The sequence below is a fragment of the Hemicordylus capensis genome, chromosome 7, assembly GCF_027244095.1.
Source record: "Hemicordylus capensis ecotype Gifberg chromosome 7, rHemCap1.1.pri, whole genome shotgun sequence".
Classification (NCBI taxonomy): domain Eukaryota; kingdom Metazoa; phylum Chordata; class Lepidosauria; order Squamata; family Cordylidae; genus Hemicordylus; species Hemicordylus capensis.
Window position 1 is genome coordinate 15,615,055 of NC_069663.1, and position 11,338 is coordinate 15,626,392.

Below are 11,338 nucleotides of genomic sequence, written 5' to 3' on the forward strand. Positions count from 1 at the left end.
ATTGTCTACACTGACTAGCAGAGGCTTCTCCAATGTTACAGGCCGGAGTCTCTCTATCTGCCGTTGCCAGGGAGGGAACTTGGAACCTTCTGCATACAAGCATGCAGGTGCTCTTCCCAGAGCGGCCTCAATATCTTACAGTGCTCAAATGGAGTCTCTCATTCAAATGCAAATCATAAATTGTCCTCTGCTTAACAAATGGGACCATTCATTAATATTTTTTTTACATTTATATCCCACTTTTCCTATGAAGAGCTCATAACCAGAGTACATGGTTATGTTCATCTTCACAACAACCCAGTGAGGTAGGTTAGGCTGAGAGATACATGACTGGCCCAGAATCACCCAGTAAGTTTCATGGTTGAATGGGGATTCGAACTTGGGTCTCCCTGGTCCTAGTCCAGCACTCTAACCACTGTGCTATGCTGGCTCATGCTTGCTACAACAAGACCAGCTCTCCTCCCATATACTTACTTTAAAAACTACCACAGAAAGAAAAAAGCCTAAGCATGTGCATTCATATGTCAATCCACAAATTATGAGCTATTCAAAGTGATAAAATAAACTTTCACACTGTTTATGTGTTTTTTAAAAAAGAAATAAAATCTGCTTTCTTCGGAGGAGAAATAATCAGATCTTGCTTCTTGCTTCTTGCATAGGCAGAGTTTTAATTACCTCTGAAACTACCATCGTCCCTTATGAGCTGCTTTTCAGAAGTAATCTATTAACAAACAATAGGCTCAGTGCCTGGTTAAAAAGAAGGAAAAAATGGAGAGAAAAAAGCAGATGCTATCACTTCCTGTGTATATGGGCATTTCTAGCACCTCTGCCTCCCTAACAGTGATATCAGTTAATAAACTCTGCTGTTCAGAGCAGATGATAATCCAGGCATAGATCTGCAAATCTGTCTCCTCCTGACCTAGAGATCACTGGTGGGAACAGGTGATGGGAGCTATGAGACCAAATGTCTCTTTGAGCTCTTAAAAATCAGCTGTAATTTCCAGCACGCTTCCACTGATATGATTTGGATGCACATAGAAATCACTAGTGCCATACCGTATGCATACAAAGTGGGATGCATACATACTATTAAGTTGTGCCAGAGAGTCCTGGGAATTCTCTGCCTACAGTTGTTGATGTTGTACAAACAGATCGTCTTTTGTACATTAAGCAGTCTATGCTGGTCCATTTCATGTGTATAATTCTCTTTGGGCACTGCTCTCCCTCCTGGAATTTGGAAGTCCCTCAACTGTGGAATATCCTTCCTCTGGAGAGTCACCAAGAGCTTTCTCAGACGGCAACTTTACCGTGACTTTACTTTGGTAGTGTGTGTGTGTTCACATATCAGCCAAATATACCTCCAAGTCCATGCGATATTGTAGAGAGCACTCCCCACACAATTTGGCTTTCCCCCTCCGTATTGGAACATCGCCCGCAGTAAAAAAAAAATCCTCTTTTTGCCCTGGACCTTACTTGTGCTGGTGTAGCAGCGGTGGCGGGCTAACAGGCTCCTCTGAGGCTGGAACTGGGCCCCCCCCGGCCCCCGTTGCCTGGCAGCGGGGGGAGTCCAGCAGGTCCTAGAGGAGCTGCAGATGCAGCCGCTGCCACTACCACCACCACTGCACCACCATTTCACCATGGGTAGGATGCCCCCTTCCCTGCTCCTCCACCTGCCCTTTCAACCCCTCTTAGTGTTACAGATACCCTTTTGCTTGTAAAGGGGAACCCTTTCTGAATTCCCCGTCATAAGCATCCCGAACTGGGATGAACGGGTTCAATCCGAATGAGGCCTGGTTCGATTTGAATTCAGACCAGACCAGCCCCTTTTGGGGATGGTGGTCCGGTTTGAGCTCGAACCGGTTGAACTGGTTCTTCACGCCCCTACTCAGAATACAAGGATACTGTAGGCTTCGTGACTGAATTATACTTCAGGTCAACAACAACAACAACACTTGGAAAGCTAACATGGCTTTCCATAGACTCTCATTTTAGCCGATGCTCTAGTATTTTATATGAGAGGGTTTTAAAAAAATGTTTTTATTTAGAAAGGGAAAACATTTAAATGTGTTCTGCTTTTGCAGTAGAACGATGGGACATAAATAAGAACGTACTTATCTAAATGGATTGGCCCGGAGTTGCTATTACTTTAAGCAAAAATAACAGAGTCCTATGGCACATTAAAGCTACCACATTTATTATAGCACATGCTGTTCTGGACTCGAGTACAGATGCTTTGCTTGCGATGGTGTTTTTAGTGCAGCAGCCTAACAGGGTTATCCTGTTGGAAGTTATCGAGGCTATTCTCACGATCAGCTAAAATCGGGCTAGGGGAGCCTAACCCAATTTTAGCAGACCGTGAGGAACACTGGGCTTGCAAGAGAGCCCGGTTGCCTCACAGCGGGTTACCCGCTTAGGAAGGCCTCCTCTTAGCCCAGGTTAGGAGAGCGAGCGCTCCGCTAACCTGGGCTATATGATCAGGTATTGCTGTGGTGTGGGTCTGCACCACGGCAACTCACAAGGAGACCCCCGACTGAGAGGCTAAAAAGCAGCCTCCCAACTTGGGGTACTCCAGATGTTGCTGCACTACAACCCCCATCATCCCCAGCAACATGATGGGATGATGGGAGTTGTAGTTCAACAGCATCTGGAGAGCCACAGTTTGGGATTCAGAGGGCTACAGCCCAAATCAAATCAGAGGGCTACAGCCCTGGGGTTGGCATCAACATTCCACACAAAGTGAAATTCAAAGCAAATGTCTGGGCTCCTCCCATGGCAACACAGTTGAAAATTTGAGGATGTACATGGATTTCTACAAACAGGGGATTGTAATCTGTAAAATGGAACAAGACATGGTGCTGAGAACATGGGAGGGGTTCACTAGGCCTATGCTGATCTGTCAGTCATATTCTCAAACCTGCCCCCAGTTCAGGATCTTTATCTACAGCAGAGGGTATGTCTACTGTCATCTTGCTCTGTAAGTTCACAAACTTACCAAAATCATTTTCCCCCAGAGCTTTCTGTCAGACATCCTTATGCTGAAGGAAGAACAGGTGACACCTTGTTAATTCCTCAATTACATTACTTTTCCTCTCTTCAATTCCGCCAGAGACAAGAGGCGATCATACCAAATTCTTTTCAAATATTTGCTATACGAGGGGAAGGACTTGTTAAGAGGAGGCCAATTAATGCATTTTTAATCCACATTTAAACTATGCAAACTTCTTGAATACTAATGCTGTGATTTCCGTTCTAAGCAGGTTGGTCAATGGGGTCTCTTTCCATCGACCAGTCCCAACGTTTTTCAGAACAGGGAGGAAGGCCGTTCACATGACCCTTGGAGTTGGGATTGGGGAGGACTGGGGGGGAAAGCTGGAGCATCCTTGCCCTCCCCCACATGATCTGGAGCCCTAACAGGGGTGCACCAAGCATGTTGTGTGGTGCATTGGGAAAATTCCTGCTTCTGGTCACTCCTTCGCTCTGGCTCTATGGTCCAGATGCTGCCAGCAGCCCAAGAGGAGCTGGCAGCAGTCTGAGCACCCACATGACCTGGGTGTGAGGAAGAGGAATACATGTTTTCTTCTACCTACTTCTCAACCTAGGTACAGAACCAGGCCTACCCAGGGGTGGAGTACAAGGATCAGGAGTGATCCCAGACCAGCCCTTCCTCGGGTAACCCTGTTCTACCCTTGTTGGGCTTGCATTGTGAACGACCTCAAGGTTCATGCTAGGGATCATTAGGAAGGGTATGCAAAATAAAACTGCTAATATTATAACGCCCTTATACAAAACTATGGTGTGGCCACACTTGGAGTACTGCATACAATTCTGGTCACCACATCTAAAGAAGGACATTGTAGAACTGGAAAGGGTGCAGAAGAGGAGAATCAAGATGATCAGGGGCCTAGAACAACCTTCCTCTTGAGGCAAGGCTACAACACCTGGGGCTATTTAGTTTAGAAAAAAGACAATTGTGGGGAGACATTATAGAAGTCTATAAAATCACGCATGGTGTGGAGAAAGTGGAGAGAGAAATTTTTCACCTTCTCACATAACTCTAGAACCAGGGCTCATCCCATGAAATTGATTGCCAGGAATCTCAGGACCAACAAACGGAAGTACTTTTTCACACAATGCACAATCAATTTGTGGAATTCTCCACCACAAGATGTGGTGACAGCCAACAACCTGGATGGCTTTAAGAGGGGTTTGGATAGCCTCATGGAGGAAAGGTCTATCAACGGTTACTAGTCTGAGGGCTACAGGCCACCTCCAGCCTCAGAGGCAGGATGCCTCTGAATACCAGTTGCAGGGGAGCAACAGCTGGAGAGAAGGTATGCCCTCAACTCCTGCCCGTAGGCTTCCAGCAGCATCTGGTGGGCCACTGTGTAAAACAGGATGCTGGACTAGATGGGCCTTGGGCCTGAACTGGCAGGGATGTCCTTATGTTCTTAAGGTCAGTTTAGCCGTGTTGCTTACAGAACATGCCATATCTAACTGAATCCAGCACTAGGTTTCCCCCAATATCTTTGATTTTAGAAATGAGAGGATCATCTTAAATTCAGCCCTCTTCCTTTCAGATAAATATAGGTATACAAAAACTTGAATCTATCCTGCATTTTTAAATGGGGGTTGTCTTAAATTCGGAGTTGTCTTCTATTCAGGTAAATACAGTAAAAATATACTTCTATATAAGAATGCATCTTCATGATGATACACAACTTAATAACATTAGAACTGGAATAGTGCAGTAGGCCTCCACTCCACCTTCCTAGCAGTGCAGAAACTAATTCAGGCCAGAGCTCAAACATTAGTGACTCCCATATGAAGAAAGACTTAATGGTGGGGCCTTTTTAGCACAGAGGAAGGCAGGTGAGGGAGGACATGATAGAGGTACATTAAATTATGCATAGTGTGGATCACGTGGATAGAGAAAAGGTTTTCTCCCTCTCTCATAATATTAAAACCTGGGGTCATCCACTGAATCTAAATGCTGGGAGATTCATAACAGACAAAATAAAGCACTTCTTTACACAGTGAGGTCATTCATACAATCAAAAATGGAGGCTATTCTCACAGTGGGGGGAAACTGGGCTAAAGAAACCCAGCCCAGTTTTTCCCCATCGTGAGAACCAGTGAGATCGCGGGCAAGCCCGGTGGTTCTCTGGTGGCTAGCCCACCAAAGTAGCCCTCCCTTTAGCCCAGTTCACGGAGTGAGTGTTCTGCTAACCCGGGTTTTCTGATCGTGTGCCAACACAGCACGGCTCCGCACCCTGGTGACACATGAAGAGACCCCTGATGGGAGGCTGCAGACAGCCTCCCAGGTTTGGAGGTCTCTCCAGGATGCCCCGCACACTTGTGCGGGGCATCCTGGAACTTCCGGGGGCTGCATGGCCTCTGATCCCTGCCACCCCTGTTTGCTCCGTGATGGAGCTGGCAGTTGTGTGGGCAACTGATCCAGCCCCCCAGCTATGAGTGGCTGCTCATTTGCAGAGAGAGCGGGCTAAGCCCGCTCTCCCCACAAAACCAGCTTGCGCCTCAGATGTTCATGTGGCTGCCATCTTGAATTGGAGTGGATGACATTATTACACACCACACCATTTGGGCATCCCTATGTGTCCCTACAGCTGTAGCAAATTTGATTCAAATCGGTTAGGTGGTTCACAAGTTAGCCCACTTGTATCTCAAAGATTTACGTGTCCACCATCTTGGATCAGGGTGGATGACATCATCACAAACTACACCGTTGAGCGTTGAGGTGCCCCTATGTGTCCCTACAATTGTACCCAATTTGGTTCATATTGGTCCAGGTGTTGTAAAGTTGATAAGTGGGGGACACATGGACAGAAACACGGACACACGCACAGTATGCTGGGTGATCTCATAAGCCTACTGAAAAGTAGGCTAAAAACTGTGATGACTTTCAGCTGCTGATAGACCTTTCCTTCATAAATCTGTCTAACCTCATAAGAACATAAAAACAGCCCAGCTTAGTCAGGCCCAAGCCCACAGTGGCACACCAGATATCCTCTCTCCTGCTGTTGTTCCTCTGCATCAGGTATTATGAGGCATCTTGCCTCTGAGGTTGGAGGTGGCCTATAGCCTTCAAACTAGTAGTCACTGAAAGGTCTGTCCACTATGAAATGGAAACCTCCTTCTAAAGCCATCTATACCAGTGGCTATCTCCACATCTTGAGGCAGCAGATTTAATTAGAAGACATTATTGTAAGTTATGTCCCATCTTGAGATCCCTCCCTACAGAAGAACCAAACTTTTGTTTATGAGTCTGTCTGTGTCTCTTTTAACTAATAAGCTCTTCTGTGTATGCCAGTTTTGCTCAAATTCTATTGGGTGGGAAAGCTGGTCTTGTCAGGTCATCCACATAGACAAAGCAAATACAGTTTATCTGAGGAGTGGGATTCAAACCCCTCGAGCAGTGCAAGAGGCCAGGTAGTAGAAGGGCCCATTTGGAGTGATTTATTTCCAGCCTCTGGCAAGATCCAATTATTCTTTGCCTTTTGTTTTCCTATTGGGGGTTGCTCTGTTTCTACAGTCTGCCAGGGATCGTTTTTCAATTGAACAAACCCTTGACCCTCCACGTTTAATTACTAATCAGATAGACACAGCCTCGTCAGTAAACCTGCCAAGAGGACTCAGAATTTATTGTGCTACAGAAGTGCGATCAACGCTAGCAAAGGAAGGACTGTTTTGAACACACCCAGGTTGCATAAGGAGGGATTCCTATTACACCAGGGACAGATGACATTTGGTGGACCAGGTCAAACTGGTTGGGCAGTTTGGGGCGACTGGGCTTGCAAAGGGGAATCCAGTGAGGATTCAGTGATCCCCATTGTTATTATTATTGTTGTTGTTATTTACACAGTCAGACAGGTGTTATTGACTGGTTTCTTTTATCCAGACATCGAGTCCTTCCCAAGGACCTGGGATGGCTGAATTCTATTGTCAATGTTGTTGCTGTTATTTTTATAGATATTGTCGCAGAATATAGGCTGTTCCCAGTAAAGTTGCTTTTTGTAATTGGCTGGTGGTGATTTCTGTGGCCCCTATGGTGTTGAGGTGCTCTTCAAGGTCTTTTGGAACTGAACCCAGGGCGCCAATGACCACTGGGATTATTTGGGTCTTTTTCTGCCACAGCCTTTCCATTTCAATTTGTAGATCTTTGTATTTTGTGATTTTTTCTATTTCTTTTTCTTCTATTCTGCTATCCCCTGGTATTGCTATGTTGATTATTTTGACTTGTTTTTCTTTCTTCTCGACTACAGTTATATCTGGTGTATTGTGTGGCAGATGTTTGTCTGTCTGTAGTTGGAAGTCCCATAATATTTTTACATCTTCATTTTCTTCAACTTTTTCAGTTTTATGGTCCCACCAATCTTTGGCTACAGGTAGCTTGTATTTTTTGCAGATATTCCAGTTTATCATCCCTGCTACCTTGTCATGCCTTTGTTTGTAGTCAGTCTGTGCGATCTTTTTACAACAGCTGATTAGGTGGTCCCTAGTTTCGTCTGCTTCTTTAAAAAGGTGGCACTTGCTGTTTGTTGTTGACTTTTCTACTTTTGCTCTTATTGCATTTGTTCTTAGTGTCTGTTCTTGTGCAGCCAGTATTAAACCCTCTCTTTTTTTCTTCAAGTTGCCATTCTTAAGCCATTGCCAGGTCAGGGTGATGTCTGATTTTCCACTTATATTGTGCAAATATTGACCATGCAGTGGCACATTTTTCCATTTTTCTGCTCGGTTCTTGACTTGTTCTTTCTTGTAGGCCTGCTTTGTTTCTTTGGTGTTGAATAGTTTCTCGTTATTGACCATTTTAAGTGCATCTTCTTCATTGTCCTTTATATTCTTCAAGGCCTCTTTTCTCTTCCTCTACTGTTTGATGGACTTGCAGCATTCCTCTTCCACCTGAGCTGTGAGGGAGGTATAGCCTATCTACATCACTGCGGGGGTGCAGAGCATGATTGATGATCATCATTTTCCTGGTCTAGCGTCTCTAGCTCTGTCTGGGTCCAGTCTATTATTCCTGCAGTGTACCTGATAACAGGTATAGACCAGGTGTTGTATGGTGTTCCCGCCATTAAGTTTGGACTTCACCTGGCATCTAAAAGAACAATGTGATGAAACCAGGCGAACTTTACTGGGGAGGCTATTCCATAAACGGAGTGAACATTATTGGAGAGGCTATTCCATAAACAGGGTGCCACCACTGAAAAGGCCCTCTCCCTAGTAGCCACCCGCCTCACCTCATTCGGCATGGGCACTTGGAGCAGGGCCTTTGAAGAAATGGTGTGTGTCTGGACATATCAGGCAAGGTAGCCTGGTCCCAAGCCATTTAGAGTTTTAAACACTAAAGCCAGTGCTTTGAATTGGACTGGGAGCCATTTAAGAAACAAAGAGCATTTACCACACTGCATTCTTGGGACTGTTTATACCAGAGATAACAGCAGTTGCCTTTTTGTTCAGCTCAGTGGAGATGCAGCTGCCACTGCCTCACACCACAGTAAGTAATAACACCCAAACTGTGAAAACATGATCTTTGCACTGTTAAACTGTCACAAGGAGAAAGAAGCAGGTTCTATGGTCTCATACTGCCTTTCTGCTTCAGTTGCCTTCATCCTTTTTACAATCCATTCAGGTATTTTATTCTTGGTTTGCCAAATAAATTTCAGTCAGTGTGTTTCTGGTGGAGGAAACCCACGCTGTCTCAAAAATGCAACGCCACCACCTCCTCATCATTTAAGTCCCACTTAAGCCAACAACACCTCTCAGAAAGCTTGTCAGGTATGCTGGCTACAGACAGTTTGAAAAATAGCTGCCGTTGTGACCTTTTGCCATCAGACTCTCACACAAAAAGCTGGAGAATTTGTATGTAATGTAGACTATCCCCTCCCAAAGAAAAAAGGGTTTCAGAAGAAAAAGAAATCAGCATTTCTTTTTCCCCCATTTCTGTTTAAACTATCTGCAATTTTATGTTTTAAATCATCTGCATTTTCAGTTTTAGATCATCGGCATGATATACCATGCAGTCTCCTGTGCACATTTAGCACACTGCGTAAGGGTGTGTGGAACCAGTTTGTATCGAACCTGGTTCAATTCGAACCGCCCCAGTTCAACTGGTTTGAGCTCGAACCGGACCAGCCCCCCAAAAGAGGGGCCGGTCCCTCTTCGGTTCAAATTTGAATTGAACTACTGCTGCCGGTTCTGTGCAGACCCCTAACATTGTGGTAAGTACTGCACCTTCGAATGGCTGCTGTGCACTCATGCAAATGCTGAGATTGCATGAGGGAGTTGCGTGATTGCACATCCATGATTTCCAATGGCCATGAGATTGCACGACTTGCACAATGTCAGTATTTGTGCAAGTATGTGCTTTCGCAGCAGCCATTAGAAAGATGCAGCAGCACCTGCAGTGCTCTAAACATGCATGAGAGACTGTACAGCACATCAGCTAGTATATTTATTAATGAAAATAGGGCTGCTCACAATCAGAACTTAAGAATGTAAGAACAGCCTGCTGGATCAGGCCCACAGTGGCCCACTGGATGCCTCCCGGAAGCCCACAGGCAAGAAATGAAGGCACACCCCATCTCCTGCTGTTGTGCCTTGCAATGGGTATTCAGAGGCATCCTGCTTCTGAGCCTGGAGGTAGTCTATAGCCATCAGGACTAGTAGCCATTGATGGACCACTTCCATGAATATATGTAAGACCCTTTTAAAGTCATCCAAGTTGGTGGCCTGTTGTAATCTACCTAGTAATCCTTTGTGTTGTGTTGTTGAGAAGTTTTTCCCAGTGGGGATCCTGTAGAAAGCATGGGGGCGGGGTGGAGTCAGAAAGGAAAAAGGAGGAAAAGGAGAAGGAGAAAATGGATTTATTGCTGAATAAACCTTTAGATAATCTACGTAAGATTTCCTTGTGTGTGTGAGCAAATGACCTACATGCGATGGGGGGAAATACACCATGAAATGAAAAGCTGTGGAAAGATCAAAGCTGTGCATACCCAGCCATCTTTATAAAGTCCAGAAATATAATTAAAGATAATTGCAGGTAACTAAATGCATCAGTACATTCAGAGAGCAGTAATTTGAAACAACTAAATCCAGGGATAAATGGTCTGACTCAGAACATGGTAGCTTCCTATGTTCCTATGCCATTCACACAATCAAAAGCTGTGTTCTATCCAGGTTTTGGAGCTCTGTGTGCTCCCAGTTTTCGGTTGTGTGGATGCAAAGTAAGAGGAAAGTCTGGGTAGAAGTGATTGTGTGGAAGCAATGTAGGAGGAACAGCTACCCAGGTTTTCCTCCTACCTTGCATCCACACAATCACTTCTACCCAGGTTTTCTTCTGGGTAGAACACAGCTCACACAGTTCCCAAACCCAGGTAGAACACAGTTTTTGATTGTATGGATGACCTCACTGCTTTCTCTTGATCTTTTCTTCTCCCAGACAAAGGATATGCTGTTGGTAGTGAGGTGTCATAGCTACTTACATTTTTCTCCTTGACCTACAAGAGACAACACAGAAAGCCTCTTTGCTGGGAAATTAACTGAGTGAATCAGCCTGCCTTAGAGACTGAAGAAACCAAGTAATTAGCAATGATTTTGTTAAGGCAGAGTTATCTAGTTAAAGTTAATTTCAATTGTGCATGTAAAAAGTTTTATGATACAATGTCAAAAACCAAAGATGTATTGAAATATATTAGTACTATTAATGAGTGCAATTTTAACATAAAATTGAGGCTTGTGATAATTGCATTTTATAATTGACTGCAGAAATGTACACTTGAGGGAAAGAAAACATGATATGATGATAGAAATTGTTTCCCTGAAGTATCCCTGAGAAGAATGCAGTTTTCTCTTAAATCTGTTCTGCACAGGAGGTTATTGTAATGTCCTTTGTATAGTTCTGAAACTGAACATCCTGAATTTAATTTGCTGCTATTAACATTTGAATGAAAGATGCAGCATTACCATAAAAGAGGCCATACACCTATATGCTGAGACAGGGGTTCTGACCTGTGGTACTCCAGATGTTGCTGAACTACAACTACTATCATCCCCAACCACAATAAATTATAGCTGGGGAACAGGTTGGGAACTCCTGTGCTGAGATATAGGGTAGAAATCAAACAATAAGTTTTCTTTGCTTAGAAAATGAATGGTGATTTTATCTGAACAATATATACAGTTTTCCTTGGTAGGTTACTTTGGTTAGGTGCATGCCTGCCCTCTCTATAATGGAAGGAGCTAAGCAGATGCTTCATTTTAACTCCTTTATTATACTGAAGTCATCATGTAATTCTTGTCTCCTGTCAATAGATGTCACTGT